Source organism: Bombus vosnesenskii, unplaced genomic scaffold, assembly GCF_011952255.1.
Source record: "Bombus vosnesenskii isolate JDL3184/JDL3185 unplaced genomic scaffold, Bvos_JDL3184-5_v1.1 scf7180000013267, whole genome shotgun sequence".
NCBI classification, from domain to species: domain Eukaryota; kingdom Metazoa; phylum Arthropoda; class Insecta; order Hymenoptera; family Apidae; genus Bombus; species Bombus vosnesenskii.
The window spans coordinates 2736041-2748728 of record NW_022882927.1 but is presented as its reverse complement, the minus strand read 5'-3'; the positions used below and the strand labels follow the sequence as shown (position 1 = coordinate 2748728).

The 12688-nt window shown below is 40.6% G+C and overlaps 1 protein-coding gene across 15 annotated transcripts in view; it reads right to left on the bottom strand.

The window, feature by feature from the left end:
- LOC117230474 (glutamate-gated chloride channel) overlaps positions 1 to 12688 on the bottom strand; it is an 86434-nt gene that overhangs the window by 37015 nt on the left and 36731 nt on the right. For all 15 annotated transcript variants that reach the window (XM_033487980.1, XM_033487981.1, XM_033487983.1 and 12 more), the window contains exon 2: positions 11554 to 11740. The gene's annotated coding sequence lies outside the window, so the exon portion shown is untranslated. The remainder of the gene's footprint in view (positions 1 to 11553; positions 11741 to 12688) is intronic.

Genomic DNA, 12688 nt, shown 5'->3' with positions numbered 1-12688 from the left:
CAGACGATCCCTTTTAACGGAATTCGACGGATAAGGCTGAACCTTCCAAACACGAGTTTCAAAGCTCGAATATATCGTGGCTACCGCCGTGAACTTGTTTCATCTCGCTTTTATACTGCCTTTGTTCCACTGGATTGTCTGCAAGCACGAAATCAACCGGTTCGACGGAAACTAATATCGTCTTTTTGCCCCCTTCTTCTTATACTTAGAAGCATTACGTACGCTTGCTGGTCTCGCACAGAACGTCGTAACTAATCTAAGAAACGATTCATACCGCTGCATCTCTTTTCTCGTCATTTTTTCCCACTCTGTCGTATTTTTCCAAGAGAAAATGATACTTTAGGTTTAGGTAAAATGCGAACATTTTCTTGTTCTCGTTTTTTTTTTTTTTTTTTTTTTTTAGCAATTAACTCTGCTGAGTTTGTATTTTTCCAAGGGGAAAAGATTTCCTTTAAGTTTAAGTCAAAATCTGGAGATTTTGTTTCTCTCGCTCGTGTGTTCGCGATTATTATATTCTGTTTAAAATTGGAAAGAATTATGCATGAATTACGTAATGATTTTTTAACCTCATACTTTATACGACGAGGGAAGCTTATAGAAATATATTTAACAATTTTATTTAAAAAAGCGATTCGAAAGTCCACAGTCCACATCAAGTATCAATGTTTTATTAAAAGAACTTTAAGCGCGAATGTACAAAATCCTTATAATTTAAAGTTTCCAAGAAGGTTTAGTAATTTTGTGATGGTCTATCACGTTTTTCTGTAATTTTCTTAATACTCAAGTACGTATATTCGTACGCAATTGTGTCAACTGAATTACGGTGTTACTTAATTACATAATATAATTACGTAATTCAAACCTTTCCGTTAATTTGTCTGCCAATTGCATTACAATTACAATGTAACTGGATTACATTCTCGCCGAACAAATGAGATAAATGTTATTACATTTATCTCCAGTGTCTTTACGGCGTATTTTCCGTTTCCCGTACGTATCTGACTCGATCTTACGTTTATGTTTCTCACTTACCTACGATCGTACCTTGTGATTATACTTTAATTACATTTACGAATTTCACTGCAAATTTAATTGAACGAGAATTTATCGAACTACCAACGAAGCACGGCGTAATTGAACACGATTGCGGATGAATTACCTCGTAATTTAATTGCAATTTTCCACCACTCTCGTCTGTCCATACTCGTTTTCCCTTGCAGTTCACGTATTTTTTTTACTTTTCAACAAACGACCTGTTTTTAATCTGTTCGTGACACGCAACGATATTTCACTTTGAAACGTAAAATTTGCACAGATGCTCGCGGATTGCCGTGGTGCCAAGCTGCGACGCATTAAAGTCGTCGCAAAAGGTAAGTTGACCGTAGGGGAAGGTCGTCTGAGTGAGTTGCGAGTCGACACTCGCGCGTCGTGCAGGCACTTTTCGAGTAGGTTGTTATGCAGGACCATTCCGAGTATCTTCGCGAGCGTGTCGAGGACCATTTTCGCTCTTTCTGTCTGACCCTATAACTCGCAGCGGTCTTTTACCGCGCCGTTCAGAGTTTCCTTCCGCCATACGACGCTCGTGTTTCTGCTTTTCTAGCAAACTATACATGACAAAAGATCGCGAGTTTTCTAGTCGTTTTCGTCGCTCGTTTATTATGCTACACTGTGTGTGTGTGTGTGTGTGATATTACATTTTGCAAATATTTAGTTACGTGATACTACCTTTGACTTTTCCTGCACCTCGATGTAATAATGCTAATAAAGATACACAAAGGGGTCACGGGGAGAAAAGATGAAAAATGTTCATTTTAACTAATTTGGAGCGTAGCATTTTTTCCTATGCTCCTTTCGTGCGTGCTCTTTACCGACGGTTATTTCGCGTTAATTTGAATTAAAATTTCCTGAGGTTTACAACGGAAATTTAGGTGTAAAGATAATTTTCGTTTTTCTTTTTTTTTTTTTTTTGCAATTTAATGCACTGTATATTACTTATAATCGTAAGCAAAAGTCGAAAACGATGCGAAATAAAGCGATTAAATTGTTTTATCTCGTTACGATAGCGGTGAGAAAATATGGAGTTGCGACACTATATAATTGAGAAATAAATTTTCGTCTTGTAAGAGATGTTAAAGCTTGACGGCGTCGTCCCTTTAAACGTGCACCTTTCGTAGAATAATTTTTACTAGCCAATAACATCAACGAACCGGCAAGCTACAAATTGCTGGAGATCGTAGACTCGATTTCTACGATTTTACATCGCACGGAATAACCAAATCGTCGATAATGTACAAAAATTAATTAATTCAGTCTTTGTCGTTCTTCGGATACCCAGTGTACTGTATTTTGTATTATATTATAATATCATTTTGACATTATATTTTCGCATTATATTGAAAACTCCAGGTTTGCTCGTTCCGTGCCAAGTTCGAGATCGAGTCAGCAAACGTCTAAGCTTAAGGCGATTCGAATCGACTGAAATAAATTAACAAAATAATCAAAGTATCTTTTCTCGTCCTTTCCAACATCTGTTATATCGAATTTTCATATTACACTGAGAATTCATGGTTTGATTATTCCGTGCAAAGTTCAAGATTGGATTCGACGACGTCACAGCTTATGGCGATTCGATAATCCTATGTTACTATACATAGAAGAGTTCGTATAACAGAAAATTTCGCATGTGTCTGTCGAATAAATCTCAACCCCTGCAGAGTTAAACGCGCGGAATCGAGCAAACGCTGAATGATCAGCGATATCCTTAATTTGCTCGAATCGCATTAGTACCGTGAGCCGGTAACAAGATTTTAACCATCGGGAAAAACGGAAAACTCTGTTTCCTCCTTGGAAATTGGCGATTAACGTTGTTCAGCATTGTGGCTTCTAATCCAACGTAGCTAAATCCCTGAACAAAGTCAACGTTTAGAATGCTTCGTCTGTATCGAAGCTCCACTCAACCGCGACATAGCGATCTGTAGTTTTCTTACATTTAGCCTAATTATTTCTTCTTCGATCGATTTTTGCTCGAATAATTTTCTTTTTAACGATCCTCGAATTTTAAGGAAGGGTAACGGTCAGGATGCAAGAGAAATTTGTTCGAGCAATATTAATATTCTCAGACATATTAATACGAAAGAAATTTCTTCGAAACAATTTCTGTATTGTGTTTCTCCATGTCGTATTCGCAAAAATATAAATTGGCGCAGTCACGCGCAATAATCTAGCGACAACGACGCGGACTAATGTCTTACTGCAAAGTGTACTATCTGCGCGAAGGATCGAAATATTTTCCACTGGAATGCAGAATAACTGCAATATTCTACACTCCGCAGTTACTGTGTATGCACGGTGAACTGAAAATTAAAGCATCGCTCGATGTAACCGCGGCTGAGTTCCCCCCCTCGCTGAATATAAGAACAGTGTTAATTAGCTTGGCGAAGTAGGAACGTAACGAGCCACAAGGGAGACGTTCTTTTAGAAAAGAAGAGACCGGAGAAGTTAAAGACAAAGCTCCGGTCTTCCGTAGTTTATTAAGGAACGTCGGTCGAGAGAAAGAACGTTCCGTGCGGGGCTCTTCTATTCGTTCGGAGGACTTTGTTCGACAGACTAGAGTAGCTGCAGGCTGGTTTACAGGCCGCTTGGTTGGATGAAGAAGAGTAACGCGGTTTAACGTGACAGGTGTGTGCTATGTAGCTTGCTTAACCATTAACCAGCCTCGTCTTTTCTCGCGTAGACACGATCGGCCTCTTGAAGCTCGCCCCAGGCTCCTCCACGAGTGTTTGCAGACGGTTGCTCCTCGACCAGCTTAAATTGCGCCGGTAGAATCACGCACCGTGGCTTCGCACGAATCATCGAAAATCAACCAGTTGCACGCGTCTCCGCCTCCAACTTTGCCGATGCCTCAGCCTTTCTCGCCGCACCCGAATCGATAACGTATAATTCTATGTATTTCTATTTTACAGTGTCCGGCTATCGAATCCAGGACCATCCGCAATTTTCGGTATTTCACAATTTTTCTAGAAAACTTGCAGGTCTGAGCGGTTGTTAGTTGCTCGATCAAAGTGTCATGGATACGTAGCTCTTGGCTCGTAAGTAGATCAGAACGTCTTCCGGTTTCATAGAAAATCGGTTTAATTCATCGAGCGCGATTAATCGGCGATTTCGCGTTTGTACGAGATAACGATGCAGGAAATTGTAAGAAATATTCGTACGAGTTGCGTTAAAAATTGCAAACTGCTAGAAGCTTCTTCGAAGTAAATAAAGATACTTGCGACGTTAGCGCAAGCAACGATATTTAAATAGTAAATCTATATAGCAGTATATGTAATAAATAGTACAATATATTACCGTCACGTTAATCACGTTTTAGCCTGGTGATTCCGTAAGAAGGTAGGAGGTGTTGCCTCTAATTATTAATTCGTCGCTCACAAAATTTTCAAAATAAATCTTCTGGAAAACTGAACCTCGGGCGAGCAAATTATCTCTTACGTTTTGTTTCTCGTTCCCTCGTAAAGAGTCGTCTCACGCTCGCTTGTACGTATCATTCGGTTGGACGCTTCATATTACTTCACTTTCTGTTCGACGTGGTATTCCATGATAAAGCCGATCTCCTTAATTACGAGGCCGGACGAGCTTGCCCGGGTAGAATTAAAAAGGAATGCGAACGCGAAAACGGGACAAGTAAACAAGGGCAAAGAGGGAAAATTCATTTATTCATTGGGCTCTACTTGGTCGTCCAAACAAAAAGTCTTTTCATAAAAGTTCTTGCCGCGGAAAAACTGCCGGGCAGAAGCGAATAAACCAGGGTTCAGGGAGCGTGATTTTTAACCGCAACAGTAAACGGTTCAAATTGCAGAAAACGTTTATCTGTGAAAAAGAAAAAAAATAAAATAAAGGACTTCCGATCTTCGTATAATTACCGCGCTGACCGAGCGATATTCGCTCGATGAAAACCGATATTTTAACGCGTTCGCGATTCACTGGCCGCGATACTTTGACAGCTTGATCATTTCTACTTTAATCGCGAATATCAGCATCGCGCTTTATGCGCGTACACCGTCGTCCACGAGCATTCGAACACCCGGCGCAATTCCATCGAAACGTCGATACCCTTGTTACAGTAGTTTTAAATTTACGATCGAAGAAGGTTTTCTTACCGTTACTAGCTCTTGAAGCGTTACTGGTAAAACTTAAACCGAAACGGCAACTATATCCGCGTTGCTCCAGTTCTATGTTTGTCTCTAATGAATGACTGGCACGTCATAAAGGCTATAGAAACTCGTAGGACGCGACTAGAAACACATCGAATCGCGCTGTAATTCTAACTAACGAAACTGTATAGACTCGGAGCGTTTCGAGTCGCTTACTCGGTTGATTTATTTTTATCTACCCTTAATCGCTTCTCTATCGCCTATAACGATTAATATCAACTATTGTATACGTACACGGGTTGGATAAAATGATGGGAACACCCTTTTACGTGTCATATACGTCATATATGTATATGACATGTACGAGCTGTTTCCATTATCTCGTTCATACACAGACACGTCATACTCGTACGTGTATGTGACTAGTAAGAGGTGTTTCCATTATTTTGTCCACATACATATACGTCGTACTCGTGCATGTATATGATATACGTATGAGAGGTGTTTCCATTATTTGGTGTCCAAACCTTGTATATGGTTAGGCGAGATAAAATCGAAGATTAAATTTAGATTAAATAGTTTCATTGGAGAGAGAGAAAGAGAGAGAAGTATATTCTATATATTTGCACTAACGTGGAAGTTTTAACAAAATGTATTTTAAAGAGGAACTTCCCCATAGGAAGTTGAAATGTTCAGATAATTATGAACGATAGTGCACGTACTTTCGCCGCGTGAAAGTTCACGCGGATATTCGAACGTCAGAATCATTAAATCGTACGCCGAATTGTTTTACGTAGAATATAATAATCCGTTACGCGAAAAAGTGGTGCGACCTCGTGCAGATGTATCTTAGCTTACGATTTCCCTGCTAGAAGCTCGTAGCAGTTGCAGGCATAGCAACCCACTTACGGACAAAGCTGTCGGATCATCCATACATGGCTGCATGTTAACCACGCGCTTTTTCTCCGCTATGAATATCCTGCTCCTCCTCCGTTGCCTCGTTATCGCGAGATCGACGTCGATTCCTCGTCGAGAAAATCCTCGATACGTCGTCGTATCGTCAGAAATACCTCGCCAACGATGTTCTACGAAATCGTAAGAACTAGCATACGCGTAAGTTAACAACGTACTCATCGGGAACGTAACGCCATACCACCTTATATTTCTCAAAGAAAAACACGAAGAAATCCCAATTTCAACTGAATCTACGACTTGCATGGAAGATGGAAACGGAAGATTCGACAAGGGAATAGGAGAGAAAAGAGCAGACGCAGCCGCGAGTCGATGGTACGAGTGGTCGTGGCCAGTGCTAGTCAGACCGGCAGGCGGTAGGTACGAGTAAACGCTACCAACCATACAGCTGATGTTCGTTCGATCAATACGGGGCGTTGCGGCACGAAACGCTATAGAGTATGTCACGTGGCTTAGCCCGTCCCATTCCGAGTCCGCGGCTCCTTTCCACGCTGCACCTCCCTCCCTCTATCTTCCCCTCTCTCTTCTTTACCGATCCTTCTTATTTTTCTTCTTCTTTTTCTTTACCCTTTGCAGGATACTTTTTCCAACCCGATAGCCTCCTTTTTTGGCCAGGAAACCCGCCACGAAACCCGCCACGGAATTTTCTCCACCGACTTTCCCCCTTTGCACAAATACGCGCGCGCGGACCGCAACAGGCACGCGCCTCTTGCCTTTCCTCGCAATTTTACCGATTAAACGCTTATCTTTCTGACGGAGACGTATATCGCGTGTCGCCTCGTCTCGCTGTCCTCTTCGTTCTTCGTACTGGACCACCTTCACCGTGGCGCTCGGACGAATTGGCGTTCCGACGAATGAACGAGCGCGACACTGCGCTTACGCTCGTAAATAAAGCGCGAGTTCGTACGCATTTGTTGGGAAATTTGAAGAAACGTACACGGGATTCGCGTAAAACGCGGAGATTCGCATAAAATATGTAAAACGTAGAGAATAGAGGGGAAGAGTATTCGCGATGGGCGAAGCGAGTCTTTGCGAGGCTCCCACTTTCTCATTTGCGTTTATGAAAACACGAATTTGCATACGAAATGCGTGGTCTACTCGGAAAAATCTACATATACATGTTTCATTCGATCGTTGGAGTTCGTGCGAGTGTCGGTTCCTCCAAATATGTATCCGATGTACGTAACCATAGTATCGAACGATTCTGATTCGATTCGAACGAGGCGCGACGTCCTCGATTTAGATTGAAACATTTGGCGGCGACGCCGGTCGTTAAGTTCGCGAATCATCGTGACCAATTACTTCGACCCTCGACGAGATTCTTCCTTTGTTCGTACGTAGTCGTGTGCAGAGCGCGGATCAATAACGTTCCCGCGAAAGGATCTAGAAGCAGAAGGATGCTCCTTCGGAAATTACCGAGAGACAGTATCTAGCACAACAGACACGAAGACGCCAGCGAAACTCCCACACCTTTCCGGCTCGTCGCCCGATCTGGGACGGTCGCGTAATATTTTGAGTAACGCAATTTCTACGAAAGCTTTCGTTCAATTCCTGTAATTACGGAACGGCGAACTGCGTGATATTCAAAGACGAGACGAACGAGAACATTCTCTCCTTTTTTTTTTTTGCTTCCCTAACGAGGCTGCGCGCAAATAACGCGTCTCCTCGAGCTCCCTCAACATTTTCCGAGGAGATGTAAAAATACTTTACCTCTTCGTGTTTCTACGTGTACAAATCGCAGAATGTGCGCTTCATCGTTGGTTCGACGATTTTTTAATACGAAATTAGAATCGCGCGCGGAAATTCTACTTCTTCGAATGCAACACGCACGCTACGATATGGCACGTACGTGGTGCAAGAGAGAGAGAGAGAGAGAGCAAAACTCCGTGCGGATCCACTTCGGGAAATGTACATTTAAAGACAATGAAAAGAGTTTGTACGCGCGTGCAGTTCGGAACGCGAGTATTGCCGCAGCTCTCTGAAACGGAATGACTCTGTTTTCTTTTTTGAATTAGACCGAAGGACTTGATTTTTTTTCTTTTTAAAGTTAGAAAGGATTGGTTCGCTGGATGACGTGGAAAACAATTTGTGAAAAAATTGCAGCTGGTCGGAATCGCGAAGAAAATAATGCAAGCATACTTTTTATAACCGTTTCTTTATCCGATTCTACGATGAAAGTTTAAAAAGTGCACTTTGTACATTTATGTCAGTCATATACAGGCTGAAAATCTCGTTGAAATCGGTTGTTGCACGAGCGAGCAACAGGCATCGAAAGACGAACAAAACCGAAGATTTATCACAGCTATAAACCAAAAACCGTAGAAAACTGGCATTTTCCTCGCTTTTGACGAATCGTAGTTCGTGGCAACGTTAACCGGTTCGCTAAATCTGCGCTAATTAAATACTTCGTTATTTGAATACGCTCGCGCCTCTCGATTTTACCAAGGCGTAAAATATCGAAAGTCTCGAGCGATTCTAATTCAACGAAGAGACTGTAACAACGCGATAAACATATCACGGTTTGCTTCTTTTCCTCTGTCAGCACCGTTTGTTGTTACAACGTCGCCGATAACGTCACAAATAGCTTTCGCCTATCGTAGAAATATATCCACACACGTTGCGCGCCAAGTCTTTAGGGAAGATATTCGGATCTTTACGGCGCGCCAAACTCCTGTTCGAAAAGCAGCCTGCGGGAACTTGACGATACATTTTATCGACGACCACTTTTTCCCCGATCCACTTAAACACGGAATCTCCTATATTTTGCCAGCTACAAGGAAGTCGATAACATCACGCAAAGGTGAAGGTGCTGAATTAACTAGCTAGGTTAAGGACGAGATTTCAGCTTCTCGAAAGGGGGTCGCGGCAATTTCACCGTGAACCACTAAACCAGTTATTTCTTGAATTTTTTACGCGATAAACGCGTTCATTTGTACCTCGCGACGCGGTCAGTTTCGTCACGACATCGTTTATTAACACGACGAACTTTCGCTCCGCCTCGAGAGAAAGATTGCTGGAATTTCTATTAACTTTTTAATCGAGGAGAACATGTTAACTGGCCATTCGGATTGCTAATTTCGTCGAGATAATATTTTCTCTATTTGGGTTTCTTCCGTCTCGTCGCACCTCGCGTCGCTTCGTTTCTTTCGTAAATAAATTACGCCGTATTTACGCTGGGAGGCTAAAAAGTCGAGAACACGAAAAAGTCACATTTTCTATTTTTTTTTTTTTTTTGATTCGGAACATTTCAACGGCCAAACAATTTCATGCTATCAGAAAATTGTCTTTACGTCTTTTAAAAAGTATTGAAACCTCGTCGTAATACAAAAACGTTCCTCCTATTGACAATTGTACGTTTGTTATAAAGCTTCATCGATTTATCGAGCATTTTTGAAAAGAATTACACGTTTGAACCTATGCGAGAAGTTCTTCTCGCCTTCCACTATGTCATATTAAAATATAATAAAATGAAAAATAAAATTGAAGTATAAAATAAGATCAAAATCAGACAGACAACGAAGATTTACATATCAAATTTTCTTCTTACGATCTGCATTTATAAGAACTAAGACTGACTCGAGCCATTAAGACTCAACGTTCTGTTAACGCGGCATTTCATTTTCAAATTTCCAAATCTTCGAATCTTCGAATTTTCAAACTCTCGAACTTTCGAACTTTCGATCTCACGAATTTCCAAATTTTCAGACCTTTGCATTTCTTGCCGTGCGCTAATATCGTGTTCCACATATTTCTCTGTCTCCTCTTAATGGGTTCAAGGAAATCGATTTGTCTTTATTACCTTTTAATTCGATGAAATATAGGAGCCTTTGCTTAAGGGATGACCCAGTTAACAGATCAACACGTTCGCAGTGCATAACTCTACGACCACCACGGACCTATTCATTGACTTTTCGCATCATCAAGGCGTTCGTTCGAGGCGTAACTTCCTTCCATGACTTCCGCTACTTATCTACGAGCTGCCTGGTTTCCTAGCGGAAACGACGAAACGGACAATTTTCACACCAACAGGCGATCACCGTCGTCGTCGCCGATCAATTCCATCGACACGCGCAATATCATAAAAATGGTCGTCGAATCAAATCGACCGTCGATCGATTGTATCCTGTGATACGAAACTGACCCGACCACAGGTGTAGCTTCTTGTGTAACTTGGCCGTCTTATTGCCCGGTCTAGGCCGGTCTGGCCAGAAACTTTCACATCGAGTTTGGAAAGTAAGGAACGAGCCGATAGAAAAGAAGCGTAACTTAAAATACGGTTTTTCCAACTTTCTTACGCTTCTCGCGTCACGTACGATTAACTGGCTACTGAGATTAGTTACGAAGCTATTCGTCGAGTAATCGCGCCTTTATCCCTGCTAATTAAGTTACTGCAACTTTTCTATTACACTTTATAATTGTAAATTCGTTAAAAATTGCTATGGCAGGCTCCTAGGCGTTTCCATTTGAATCGATGCTCTGTAGGATGAATTAAAAATCACGTTCATCTTGCTGCGCTCCTCGAATTTTTATCTTTCATTTTACTTCGAACGTCTTAGGGACGAAAGAATGGTCGGAGATGTTTGCAGAAAGAATAATTTCGCGTAAAACTGTAATTGATCGACCGTCAACGTCTGCAGATTTCACGGCTCCCAATTTCGTTTTTACGAGCTTTCCCGGAAGGGACAGTGTATGCGAATAAGCCTCGAACGATCCCACAACTGTGGCACAAGTTCCTGCAGAAATTAGAGCGATACAGCCGATAAATTAACTGCCGTAATGGAACACCTCGTGGAAAGAGCTCGCCTTTATGAAACGGAAAATGAACGACGTCTAAGAGATGTGGTGTTTCGTACATAGCGTCGATGAATCGTAAAGAAAAATAATAAAATAAAGAAGAACCCTGGTAGTGTAATAACATCTGCAAAAATCGCTATAAAACACCTACTAATCGAATATGCAAAATATCAAAATTCAACTTTCCAAGCAACCTCAACACGATCCTATATGAAAAGGAAGAAATGAAACGACTGTTGCAGTTTCTAAAAGACACGCACCTTTCCCAATTAATTTAGCCGCACTCGCTACAACTGACACGTGTTACAAGTATGACAATTATTATGCAAATATATAAGTTACATATGAGTTACAAGTATATAAATGTAAAAACTAATACGATTTAAATATTCTACATATTTATGACCAAACTGTATGACGTACTACTACGATATAATATATTGTAATATAATATTATTTTATAAATCTCTGAAACACAATTGTACGCGAACTAGTAATTGCCAATAATCCTCAGAGGCGAATGAGACCTCAAATAGATAAATAAAAGAAGAAACCGAGTAAAAGATATTAACGATAGAAGAAGTTGTTAACTATTTAAACACGTTCGCGACTCGTCAGACACCCTATAGAAGCTTACCTTAACGTGAGATATGTGGCTGGTCGCAATGGACGAGGCAGGCTGTTGCTATTCGTTGTGCAGGTTTTTACTTCAACTCTCACGGACTCTCATCTTCCTGCTTACCACTTCTCGTTCGCTTTCGCGAGCAAAGGATCCTTTCGGTGGCTCGTGTATCACTTTAACGTCCACCGCTGGCAACTGTCATCTAGAATAAATGTAAAACGTCGAGGTGTAACATCTTTAAGAAACTTCGCTGCTTGCAGGTTTAACAAGTCTTCACCAAGCGTAGATTAATTGCTCGCACGATATAACGTCATTCTCGTTAATCGAGTATAACAGCTACTTATGTACAAGAATAGGGAAAAATAATAATTACAGGGTGGAAGTTGGTCGTTTTCGATTCGCTGATTTTAGAAACTTTTGTGTCAACGAAGACACTTGCTTGTTATCTTGTTCCTTTAGGCGATGTATTTTAACTACGAGATTACGAACAAATCAAATTGCAATGGTTTTATTCCTTAGAATCACCGTAGTACAGTGTATATGTCATAACACCATTGAATTGACTTTATTATTCTTGGGTTTCTTAATTTTTTAATTAGAAGCCGAAAAAAGATTTTTCAAACATATAGAGAGATAACATAATATATAATATTAGCTTGTTCCAAAAATTTCTTTCGCTTTATAAGGAAATAATAGATGCACGACATATTTTATTTTACATTATATTTTACAAAATGGATCATACATAATTCATAAAATAATATAAAAGAAAAAACACCGTGCGTCTATTATCTCCGTGTAAAACAATAGAAACTTTTGGAACAACCTAATATAATATAATATAATATAATGTATGTATACAGTGTGGGGTAGATAAATTCACAAGCTTGAATCAAAAATTCATCAACTTGAAATTTGCAGATGCAAAAAGGTGCAGAGGTGTTAAGATTTTAGGCTGCAAAGTATTGTAGACTGAGTTTATTAAGAGTAGAAAAGACATCAACCCCACTTTTTTTTTCTTTTTGATTGGATGATAAATTTTCCGATATTCGGACAGGTGTTATCAAACCTAACGATTTTTATCTAAAGCATCGCTTTTTTACTTTACACGGTTAAGCAGAAAATACCTTACGCAAGGGGAGCTCCATGA